Source organism: Pempheris klunzingeri, chromosome 14 (genome assembly GCF_042242105.1).
Source record: "Pempheris klunzingeri isolate RE-2024b chromosome 14, fPemKlu1.hap1, whole genome shotgun sequence".
NCBI classification, from domain to species: domain Eukaryota; kingdom Metazoa; phylum Chordata; class Actinopteri; order Acropomatiformes; family Pempheridae; genus Pempheris; species Pempheris klunzingeri.
Genome location: NC_092025.1, coordinates 6,695,503 through 6,708,814, shown reverse-complemented (window position 1 = coordinate 6,708,814; position 13,312 = coordinate 6,695,503). Strand labels below are relative to the sequence as shown.

The 13,312-nt window shown below is 42.3% G+C and overlaps 1 protein-coding gene across 1 annotated transcript in view; it reads right to left on the bottom strand.

The window, feature by feature from the left end:
* Window positions 1–13,312, bottom strand: part of LOC139213560 (LHFPL tetraspan subfamily member 7 protein) — an 87,540-nt gene that overhangs the window by 69,938 nt on the left and 4,290 nt on the right. The window lies entirely within an intron of this gene.

The window sequence follows — 13,312 nt, the reverse complement described above, 5'->3', positions numbered from 1 at the left end:
GTCAAGTACCAGCCTCGATGTCATTATGTAGTGGAAGATTTATCAAAGCAGTGACATTGAAATGAATAATTAAAAAATGTATTACTTGAATTATTTAAAGGCAATGCTCTAAGTGACTAATTTTTGCATTTTAGTACATTTTCTAACCGATGTCTGAAAAAGCAAACTTTCTGCATTAATCTCACCATAACCGCTGACTCACTGAAGCTGTTTTGGCTTTATGATACTTTAATGCTGGTGCTTCTTCTGTCAAATTTGACACAAAGGTGTACATATTCAACCATCTGGAACAGTTTAATATTTGGCTGCTGTTTTCGTTAAAAAAAAATCCTCCAACACAAGCCCCCGTTCTGTTTGGGCCATGAATTGTGACATTTATAATGTTTGGGACCATGACTCCTTTATAGTATCAGTGTCAATATCTCTAATCTTTGTCCAATAAGAGCCAAGAAACACAGCAACAAAGCCCCTCATTGTCGTCAGATATCCAGTGTTTTCTCCCAGCGACCCAGACAGGACGCTCCCTGCTGCAAAGAAATGCTTTTATGTGGTGTTGAGTCTTCGGTGTCATGTTAAATGAAAACACGCTGGGAATCTCTCACACAGTCAGTGTCATTTTCACACACACACACACACACACAGACACACACACACAGACAGTTGAATGAACTAGGAGAAATGCCACCTTTGACCTCATGTGGGAAACACCCATCAGACACAGGAAAACACACACACCTTTAGCCTGCTCTCTGTGAGGCATGTACTGTATGTGATTGTCAGGGATGTTTTAATGATTTGGACCACAGTTCAGAGCAGGAAGTTGGTTTAGAGTCACCAGACGCTTCAGGAATGCCACCACAACCTGTCGTTTCTGTTCATACTGCAACCTCTGTCTAGTGGGCTGAATTTACTAAATATAGTGTTTGTATCTGAAAACAGAAACCACTGTGAGTGAACACACTTATGTACAATCTTCAAGGCCTCTCTCATCTAGACTTAAAGCCAAGGCAGGATTACCATCCAGGCAGGGGGGTAATTTGCACCATTAAGGTACAAATTGTAAATGGTAAATGGACTATTCTGGTATCTAGTCTTTTTGAACACTCAATGTGCTTAAACATTACATTCACATTCATCCATTCACACATCATTCCTACACTGATGGCAGGCTGCCAATCTGCTGGAGGAAACTAATCATTCAAACACATTCACTGCACAGCTTTGGGAGCAGTTTGGGGTTCAGTGTCTCGCCCAAGGACACTTTGACATGCAGGCTGGAGAAGCCATCACATCAACTAAGATGGGTGTTTCATCACCTAATCTTGTGGCCCCTGGGCTGTATTCACAAAAACATGTAAAGACTAAAAGTAGCTCCTAACTGTCTGAGAAATATGCGATGTGTCAGTCTTACCTTTAGGTTCTCAGCTGAAGGTAATGCACATTGTTGGGTCAGACAGAAAAATACAAAAAATAAACTTTTGACAAGCACACATTTGACAGTAGTGAGTTAATAAGGATCCAATCATCTCACCAACAACCAAGTAACACTGAAGATAATGGTTTTGTGAAACTCTTTACTTCTGTGACTCTGAAAAATCTGTTCTAACTGGGTTTCTTTTGCTTCAGTTTCATTTAATTTGTGTCGTGTGTTCCTGTTTTTTGATGAATGTGTCATTTCACAATCACTGGCCCAGACTGGTCAGCTGTCTACCAATCACTGCAGTGAGTCATTTCACTTATGAAACATGAGGTCATCCACAGCTCAATAATAATTTTTCAGCCAGTGACCCCCACCATGCCTGGCCTGGTTCCAGTTTGTCCAGAACTGCAGGCAGCTGTGCCCCCCCTCGACCACTGCCCGCCACCTGCTGCAACACCTGGGGACCAAAGGGACGTCACTTGTGGGCTCTGGGGTGATGAATAAACCCAAATTATTGTTGATCACTGAGCCAAAGCTGTACTGTGACCTGTCACCATCAACTATTTACTGTGTTCACACTGACAGCAGCCATGTCTCCACTATAAAGGTCATATTCCAGTTATATGTGAATCTGGATGATGGAAGCTGATGACTCTGCACATGTGGCCCCAATCAGGATGAATCAAGCAAATTACGCAGCTGTAAAACTGCAGTTTTTACTCCAGGTCATTTCCCGTCGTTCCGAAGTTTACTCTCAGGTTGTTGCTGTTGTGATTTTCAACATAGATTCAGATTTTACACTGATGCAATTTCCCCATAGGACTCATTAAAGTTTGTTTTATGCCCTCTCAGCTTTTAAGTAAATGAACTGTGCAGCAAGTAATAGCAATCCAGTGATGGGAAGGACAAGCTGCAACATTATATGTGATGGGCTGCTCGTCAGCGATGTGCAAAATTTGCAGCCTAAATATTTCCACACCAACAAAAGTGAAAATGAGAGCAAAGATTACTCCAGAGAGAAATTACTGGAGCTTTTTGCAGAGTAAAAGCTATTATGTTCTATCGTGTTCTCCATTTTCAAAGAGACGTTTAAAAAAGAGATTTATTTTAGTCTATGAATAGAAGTTGTATGAATATAAAGTGCCTCGGGTACCTGCCAACCTGCCAAAAAACTTCAGTAGCTTTGGTCCCAGAAGTGCTGTGAAAGACAGAAACCACAGCTCTAGTTTCACATCAGCTGCGGTGCAGGAAGAGGAAATAGATGCATGCTGGTATCATCCCAGAGGAGAATCATCTTTATGAAACCCTCAGGTAGCTCAGGGCAGCACAGACAGTGACTCATATGTAAGAGACTGTTATGGAGGGCTATAGGACGCAGAGAGACGCATCTATTTCAGGCACACTGATCTGATGAGGAAAATACCTCCCTTTAAAACTACAAAGCCCTGCAGTCTCATTGATTCCCATCAAATACACTATGAAAATTAAGAGCTATGGAAACTTTAAGAGACTGGCTGACTGATGATGATGGGGGTTTTATACAATGGGTTCCCTTTATGGATTAATCAAGACTTGCATGACAAGCGATCAAGTGTCCATCTGGCAGTGCTGAGCACCACCTGCCCACACGAATGCATACACACACATTGCAGCACTGTACATGGCTGATTTCCACTGTTTTCCCACAGTGCAGAGATCAGAGCAGCAGGCTTATACACAGCTCACATAGATGCACCTTCCTGACCAAAGCCAAGCATCATCATTATATCTCCTCCTACGGCCATATGCCTCCAGGCTACATCGTCAGATCAGCTATCATATGGAGAGCATCCATATAGCAAGTAGCAACACACATGCCTTTTCTCCTGCTACTTTTCTCTCCATAGCTCTCTGCTCTCATTTAAATGGTAATCAATGTCTTGGATATGAGGGAAGGGGATGGAAGGGGTGTTCAAGTTGAGGTGCAGGCTGGAAAAAAAAAACATCTATCCAGAAACTTCTTAATAACGCCTCTTCTCTCTCCTCTGCATCGCACCCTCGTTCATAATAGATCACAAAAGCCGATCAAATCAGATAGGAGGATCAAATAGCTGGTTTGAAATGTATGGGATCCCTCACAGCCTGATTTAATGATGACATCCTCAGAGCCGGGCCAGAGGTTTTTATTCAGCCCTTGTAATAGGCTGCTGGCAGTGGGGGCTGATGGGTAGTCAAAAGAGAGCAACCCCAGGCAAGGTTCTGCTTTTTCTTCTCTTTCAATAGATGCCGTAATTGAATTATAGCGCAACTGATACTCTCCGTCCGAACCTCCCCTCCTGCCCTCCTCCCACTCTGCTCCTTCCCCCTGAGTGTCTTCAAAAGACACCAGCCATGGAATTTGTCTTGTTTTGTCTCTTGGCTTTGAAAGCAGATACTAATAAAAAATGGGTGAGAAGCTGTTATCAGCTGTTATAAAAATTTGGGATGAGGTGCTGAATGAATTTAGCGGGAAAAGAGAGACAAAAGACACTGAGGCAATCAGCACGATTGTTAACATAAAAGTATGTTTGGCATCTCAACAAACAGCAGAGCATAACTGGTGCAGAAAGAAGCCTGATGCAGAAATGACAGCTGATCTTTTTACATCAAAAACCACAGCGCTGCAGGAGAGAGTGAGCTGAGGGGAGAGTACGAGGTGAGTGGATGGGGAAGTGTGAGAGAAATGTAGAGAAGATGTGGGGGAGAGGGAGGGAGGAGCACTTTGCCTTTTTCAAAGTGAAAAAAGAAATACTGTACAGTCTCACGTTGGCATAATAACACTACAGCCCACATACAGTGAGGCTCCATCTGTAGACATCTTATCCAGCTAATAGTAGTGTTTACCCACTCTGAAGCTCACTTAGTCCTGTTTGTAAGTTAAAAAAAAAAAGTATGACTCAAGTCTTAATAATAAAACACATCAACCCACCTACTCAAACTGCCAGGACTGAGGAGAAAAGTTAAATACACATGGAAGCTGTCACTTTGACATCCTGTAATGTAAACTGAATGCAGCTCTTGCACCGAATCGGGACTGTCAGAACAAGCAGTCCTTAATCCCAACCCTCACAGGTAGCTCAATTATGACCAAGACGTATTAGAGTGAACCCCATATACAGTCTAAACTCAACTCAGTTACACTATGAGCAAAAATGATATTCATGATTTTAGATTAGCGAATGCAGTGAGACCAATATGATCTGTTGGTGTAACTACCACAGAGTTACCTATACCTATACGTATATCTCTATCAATATGTATCAATCGATCTGTTACTTTTGGACAGGGCCAGGTAGCTGTTGCCCCTTTCCAGTCTTTGTGCTAAGCTAAGCTAACTAGCTGCTGGCAACGGCGTCACAGACGTGGGAGTGATATCTATCCTGTCATCTACCTCCCAGAAAAAAGCAAACAGGCCCTTTTCGCAATCACATTCATTAATTACATTGCAGAGATGTTGGGACTAATAAACTATATCACCATTAAAAATACAGAGATGAGTTAAAGAGATAGAAGATGAATTAGTCCAAAAAGTGTGTTACATTGATTTAATCAGTGTTCTGTAGAGACAACATCTTCTGAAGTGAATCCAGTTTGAACCGGCTGACTATTCCCACATGACAGAAAAAAAGAGCTAATTCACTCTAGATTTTTTTTTTCAGAATTTGGATGTAATATTTATGGTTCTTGCAGATTTATTTTATTGGAAACACAGACCTCCACCCACTTTAAAAAAGCAGTTTGTATTTGGCTAAATTCAAACCGGTAGAGGAGTTGAGGGGCGTCCACGTGGCCCAGCCTCCTCCACCTGTCATAGAGAGGTTGAAGAGAGCGTGTGGGCATCAGCGGAAGCCGTCCTTCAGCTCTCACACACTCACACCCTTAAAAAACTCACACAGCCTGCTCTTGCATTTATGCATGATCTGCACTACCGCTGGTCCCAAGTGCACATTTCATAATGCATGCAAACTGTACTATGGCAACTGGAAATGCTACTATATCTGCCTCCACCACTCTGCTTCATTTCATCAGCAACTCAGACTGGTCCATATTACACTCGGATTACAGCAAAACCTCCTGACCCCTCCCAATGCACATGCGGCCACTACAGAGCAATATTTAGAAAAGTTCCTTATAACCTAATTAATATCTTTTATTTTTTTGAGTCAAACTCCATCTCTATGGTTGTATCTCTGGATGAAGCAGTGCTCTGTTAAATAAGTCAGGAACCTTCATCACACACATCAAGAACAAAGTAGATCTCCGCAGGGCTAATAAATAAAGAGTGTTACCAGGTCTGGATCACAGTTGCATCAGTCTGATGAAGCATCATCCTCGTGGCAGACAGAGCATCTGTTGCATGTTAAGGAGCCCAGAGTCTGGCCTCTACAGGCGCGGGAAGAAAATGATGTAAGTGGACAACAACACGCTGCTGAGCTGCCTCATCTTGCACGATGACAGTTGATCATTACACAGCAGGTCAGTAATTAAGGTCACTTATGTTAATCACTGTGTCTTGCTGAGCGAACACTGATAAACAATGAGTCCGGCTTGTGTTCAGACATTGATTGTTTTTTCTTTTACTTCAGTGTTTAAATTACTGTATAAACAAAAATAATTTGAATGGTTCAAAAAGCACGATTCCACTCATTCCACTAAGAGTATAAAGGGAATTTTACAGGACTAATGGTCAGCTAGGAGCTACTGTTTTTATTAAAGTCATTGCTTACTGACTCACTAATGGGAATAAACATAAGATGCAGGAATCGTGCTCTTCTGGCTTTAGATTACATTTATGAACACAAACAAACTCATAAAATTGAAAATCTAGATTTTAATCTAAGATGTTACGCTGACGCACAACATGACTTGCATCTGAATTACTTTATTATACGTCTGCCTTTACCCTACTGGGTGCTGCCATATTCATCTTTTCTTTTCATTCAGTTCTCTCTGTGGAGCTGCACATTAGCGCAGCAGCGTCAAAGTCTTCACTGTAGCAGAGCAGGAAATTAACTTCTTAGTGAGGAATATTTTTCCCTCTAAACTGATTTTAGAGGAGAAAATGGGTGCTTGTAACAACTAAACCAAGAGTATTAGATTGTAATAATCCATTTTGTTGTCCATTTACACAAATTAAATAATACAAATCTGCAGCATATTGTTCTGTGAAGCTGAAGATCAAGGCTTGAGACAGATGAAAATAAAAGTTACTTTATTTCAAGTTAGAGAGGGAACGCTACTTCAATACATAAAAGAATATAAAAGTGAGTTGTCATAAATGTCTGAAAGCTGTTTTCCTACATAGTTGCAGTGGGAGAGGAGGAAAGTCTTTGCCTCTGCTAGTAAGATATTCAGCTCCCCACAGAAAGATCAGAAAATCTGATTAGAGGCTGCAACTCCCTGCTGCACGCCAGCAGACGTTTTCTGGCCCAAAAACTAAACATTTGAGGGGAGCGCTGGCAATTTGGGCCCCAACCAACGGCTAATTTTTTAATGTCTGACATGTCTAAATTGTCTGAGAGCTTATAAGAGTACAATACTTCAAAGCAGTTCCATGACGTTCCCCTTTATGTAGCGCTGAATAAATCTATGCACACATGGGACTTGCGGATTTTCTTCTCTGAAGCTGCACGACTCGCTCCGGGATCCAACGGAGAAGTTATGTTTGGGAGCTTGGCTGGATCCCAGGAGCTTTGTGTTTTGATGTTGCAGGATTTGTGAGAGGCAAAAAAGTGGAGCAGTAAAACTATATCCAGACACAGTGGAATATCACAAAAATATAGTTGATTCCATCAAACAAGCATCTCCTCTTGAAAAGCTCTCACTGGTATCTCTGCCTCTACAGATTGTTGGCTTTAAGATGCGAAGTGGAGGTGGATTTACTGTATTTAAGCTCCGGCTGCCCTGAGCTCTTTCACCTGCAACCCCTGTGCTTTGACTGCTGATGGAGGCCAGCTCACACGGCTGCAAGCGGCCTCAGTGCATCCAGCCAAGTGAGCCATCATTTATGCTAAAAAATGGAGAAAGGCTCCCTGTTAAATCAATACATAAACTACCCGCCGGATCCACGGTGAAGGCAGTGGAAGTGACAGGCTGCTTAACAAATGGATGGCGGCCTCCCAGAGCCCGCTGACTCAGCGCGCTCAAAAACAGTGCTCGCTTATGCTGCCCCATTTCTCCCCCTCTCCTATCAGTCAGGCGGCTCACTGTGTCTACCTGGGAACTGCTGATCAGAGGCTCTTAAATATCACCAAAGCAAAGAGTATAATTCATAAGAGAGATAAACGCACGTGGCGTCGACACGTTTTGCTGCTGCTGGGAATCCAGCCAATATTTGAAGAAACGTTTCCTGTCTGCTAAACGTTTCCTGTCTGCTGGTAGAGTACATCACGTTTTTGACCATTGGTGGCTTTCGTCACAGAGTGTTGTTGTTGAGCTGTGCCCGCTGCTGTGACCGCATCGAATATCAGACATTAAAAGCAGCAGAAAATGATCACACACAGCAGGTAGCATCCATCCATCAAAGCTGATGAGATCATAAATCCTCCTCCTCCTCAGACGGACTGGTTTCCTCCCTACTTCACCTAGATGGGTATAAAATGCAGATCAACATGTCACCCCCTCCCTCTCCTCCTCCTCCTCCTCTTACTCCTCATCCTCATCTCTCGCTAAGCCACCTGTTCTATCCATCATCTGGACAGCTGTTCTTCTGCACCTTCAATTCCTCTCCCGCATGAAGCCCTGACGTCTTGACCGCCTGTCCACCTACCTCAGGGCGGAGCAGAAGTGGCCACTAAAACAAAAAACATTAATGCGAAAGTTTTCTGAGAATTTAGTGGATAGATGTAGCACACTGGCTCATTATTGTGGCGCTGGTGGTTCAGTCTGCGCCACATGCGGTCCAAGTGTCAAAGTGTCCTTGAGCAAGATGATGACTCTCATCATGCTCCTTGTGCGTGTCTGTTGAAAAAAACTTGCTTGAAAGAAATTATTGCACTATTTTTAGGCTCTGTAGAAACCCCAAATACTACCTTAATAGCAACAATAACACAACTATAAATGAGTTTAAAGGACCATGCTGTTAAGGTCAACCAGGACGTCTCTAACCATGATCACTCCTATGTTCACTCACTCTTCCCACTTCTAATTCATCAGCTGACTGTGGGCATTTTTCACCCTTGAGCTTAAGCCACTCAAATACTTGCTTAAACTCCCATGAACCAGTCATCTCATCGCTGTCAAAGCTTAAAACTGTGCCTCTCTCTCTGTCCTGCCAGCCGTCATTTCAGGCAAATCACTGCGACCTTCCTCCATCCAGTTCACCTCCAATTTCCAGTTTGCAGTTACTTCCACTGTCCTTCCACTGGACTCATCAGAGGCCTGCTCTTCATCATTCAGTTCTCAGCTTAGTCGTCACACCTCATCACCAGTGTTCAGACTCTATTGGGGAATATCTCATCATGTCATACGTCTTTACCTCCTCATACATGTCATTGTGATGGGATCTAATCTCTACCTTGCATTTGTTAATAAATCCTCTTGATCACTCTTCAGCCTTCAGTGATATAAGTCTCTCCTGGTTGAAACATTGTTGGATATTTGACTGTGAACTGTGTCTGTGCAATGATGCTGATGAAACCTTGCAGCTACAAACTGTGCAAATAACCTCAAAGCAAAGCTGTGTGGTCACTGGAGTCAATCGTATTGAATGAACTACAAATCATCATTCTTAACATTTCTTCCAATCATTTTCCAAAGCCTTTTAAATTGATTTCCTACCTTCCAGGCAGCCATTGTTTTCTATTCTCCTCGAAACAGAATGAAAATCAGCTTGCAAAGAGTTGTAATTTTCCTGAGATGGGCAAATAAACGTACCTGTTGTGGTGTTCAAGGACACTCCACACCATGCAAGACTCTAGAGTGAGATTACAAAATGAACGGCAGTGAGGCACTGAGCACTGTCATGAATTTAACTCCAGAGGACAAACAGTACAAGATGAATGTACTGAAATGAATTGTGTAAATTTGGTTGTTTCTTTTAGAAAAAAAATGCCTCTTAGCAGCAGCCAATTTGGAGGTCTCAATGTGTCAGAGCATCCTTGAAGGCATCGACTTTGAAAGCAGTCCCTGCTTGCAAGTGTATTTCCACACAATCATCCTTGTTTCATAAATAAATAAATAAAGGTGCATAATATTCAACTGTGCTGAATTACCTTTCTCAAGCAAGTCTCAGGTCTCTGTGCACTGATTTTCATTGAGTGCTGCCCTATTGGAAACAGTAGATGCCTAGAAGGTGGAAAATCAGTGTGAAAACTCATGCTGTGCTTTCAAATAAGATGAGCACTTACGTATAGTATCTATGTACTATGTAGTTAATGGCGTAATAAATGCAGAGCCACCAGCATGACGGTGCTAGTTGTCAGCAGAGCACTGACAAGTTCTACAGACTCATACCATACCAGACGCAGACAACTCAGTCTGACATATCAGGCCACCATTATACACTGCTAACCCATTCCAGCAGATACTGTAGTCACATTGCATTACACATCAGTAAACATACTGTAGGTTTAGAATGGTCTTTAGTTCAAACAAGAGGAAAAGATACGGTAAATTGTTGCTTGTGAGGGAGGAAACATGAGAATCAGGATGACATCCAAATGGCCCATTCATCCCCAAATCTATCATTGTAAAATGCTCCTCTGTGTACACACTGCCTTCCATTAATTTTGTCACCAGTCAGACAGCGGCCTTGAAGTTAACATGCGCTGTATGATAATAAGTCAGCACACCACATTTCACGCAACACTTGCTGTCAAAGGACCAAACATCTATCTCTCTCTCCAGTCCCAGCACCCTCTCCTGCTCTACACTGTAGCTTTTGCAACGTGTCTATTTATGTACGGGGTGCATGTTAAGGTGAACAGACAGCAAAAATACCAACTAATTTATATTAGGCTGAGTCTGGGGCCAAGGATATGTTTGTCTCATAAAGCAGCAGCCGAGTGCTCCGCCACCAGCAGGAAGATGGCGTGCGGCTCTGCTCGAAGCCGGCTGCCTAAACAACAACCCTGTGGAAGAGAAGGTGGTAAAGCACGACTCCTGACCTTCCCTTTCTGACTCCCCCCTCTCGTCCATGCTGTGCTCTTTGCTCTTTTCTCTCCCCCCGCTCACAGGTAAGTGCACGGACAGCAAGAGGTTGGGCTGAAGGTCAGGTTGTGCGGAGCGGGAAATGAATTGGAGCTGGTGGCTGCAAACATTACAGGGGTCAAAACTTTCATGGCATTGGCTGAAAGGAAACAGACTTCCCTTTATTACTGAGTGTGCGTATAGGTGAGGGCTGCTTTGTGCTGCAGATGGGGGCGGTTGCTAGTTCTGAGTGGGTATGGCCTTCTTTTGGCACTGACAGTCTGCTGTAGCTGAGGGTTTTGGTGGATAACAAGGGGACAATTTTGAATGAAATAACTCACTGAGTCTTCTTCTTTCTCTTCTCATCTAACGTCCTGCGGCATTTTCTCCTGAACCCTTAATTACTGCATCAGTGCTGACATGGACAGCCGCTGTACATCACATCAGTGTCTCTTTTGATCACATTCTGATGGGTTAGAGAGGCTTTTTGTGTGTGTGCATCTGCATCACTCTCTTTTCATCTCACTTAAGACCTTTCATCATTTGTGTAAAAGTGTGTGTGTGTGGATGAGTTGTCTAATCATACTTGCGTGTGTGCTGAACGTGCCTCTGTGTAAAGCACTGTACATGAAGCACTAAACAGAATGAGGTCGGCAAGAGAAAGCTGGCAGACAAGTCCGCCTTTTTGTCTCATGCAAACTGGGCAGTCGACTCCCCAGGGAGAAGCAGGAATACAACATGTGCATTAGACCCCATAACATCATTTATAACAGGCAGACACACTTCCACACAAATGGCTTTCACCATTCCCCATTAGCATTAAAGGAGAGAGGCTATAAGAGGAGAGAGAGAAGCTTTACTGCAACAGTAAATCTAAGAAGCAACTCGAGTCTGCATCAAGGACGAAATGACGGCTCTCAGTTCAGTGGAGAGTTCTCAGCCCTCTGTTAGTTTGTTGAGCCGGTGAATTTGCCAGTAAGTGGCAGGAAATACATTGACTCCCTTGGGAATATATGTGTGGCCCCCGCAGCCAGAGCTCAGAGCACAGACCCTTCATTTCTCCCTGGTGTTGTTCAGAGAGATAAAGGCCAGCCCTTGTCTGTCATTCTGTTATTAGGCAGCAAACACGCTGGACCAAGTCCACGTTCTGCTTGGGAGGCCACATGTCATGTCTGGTAAGAAGAAATATCCACAACGACTGGACTCATCTCAGTGCTGCCAATTTAAGTCAGAAAACTTCATCAAACTGCCTTTCCTTTCTCTATTAATCTGCAGATTTTTTTTAATACAGGGAATTTTCTTAATTGTCCATTAGTTATTTGTTTTATAAAATGCTAGAAAATGGTTAAAAATGTACATCACCAGGTCCCAAAGCCCAAGGTAACATCTTCAACTGTCTTATTTTGTCCGACCAACTGTGAAAAACCCAAAGAATTTTAAAAAATGACTCAAAACAATTATCCATTATCAAAATAGATGACAAATCAATCAATCATAGTCATACTCATCATAGTAGCTGTTACAAAAGGAGAGGATATTTCAGTTGACAAATGTCTCTGAATTGAACTACTAATAAATTGGGTTAAAATGTAGCTCTGTGAAAATATGCTAAAAGTAAATATTAGTGAGTGGCTTGAACACTGTTGGGTGATTTCAAAAGGCTAAGAAGAAAGTCTTCAAACTAGATTCTTTTAAGAGACTGCAGCAAAGTTACTGGGGTGGTGAGGGGGGGGTCTGAGCCTGTTTCATAAGGCATAAATAAGCACAGCCCTCCCCTGGGTCAGTCATGTTTTCTTTGAACCCTTCTCTTGACTTAGAAAAATAAACCCACTCATCAGTATGTCAGAATAATGGAACAGTGTTAAATTGGTGCAATTTTTTAAAACTCTTATTCTCTCTTAATGGGGCCACTGCTGCCGTCACCAATGTACACATTCATAAAACCCTAATGTCTATAAACATCTGCATATGAAAGTAGCATCTGTAGGCAAAGGACAAGATTTTGGTGCGGTCTGGTTTCTGTAGCCAGAGTAGTATTGACCAATCACGTCTGAGCGGGCTTTGCTTACATTCAGTCTGTATGGAGAGCAAAAAAGGCAGAACGCATTCGCTGAAATTCAATCTTGGAACCCATCGGCTATGGACAGACGACAATTTGGCTTTTAATTAGCTTTTTTTTTTTTTTTAATTATCTGCATTCATATGGGTTAAACAATACCCTGCCCCTTTCTGGCTTCCCTAATACTTTTCCTACAGTCCCTAAACTAATTACAAATGACACAAAAGAGATCAAAATCAGATCAGTATCTTGACAACTGTCAGCTTTCTGACGCTTTTAAGTGTGATTTCAACTCTATTGAACTTCAGTGAAGTCCATTAGCTTGAAGATCAAATCAAAGAATTTAAAAACAGACTTCAAACTGCAGACGTGTTAGCAAATGAATGTAACTTGAGCGAAGATCAAATAGTTACTAAAATGTTATTCTAATCATAAATACTTCTAATAGTAATTGACAAGGAAAAAAAATTATCCTTGGAACTTACTTCCAGTCTCTGAATAATATTATTTTTGTTTATTTTGCAGATAAACTGAAGCCTTCATCATTTTTGGTTTATTACACTGCAGACAGCACAACACAAGCAGTGAATATGCAACCTGCTTTTGGTCCTGACGGTATAATATTTCTCTATCTAATGTGGTTAAGTGTGAAATACAGATTACATCCTGACATTTAAGATGCTTTC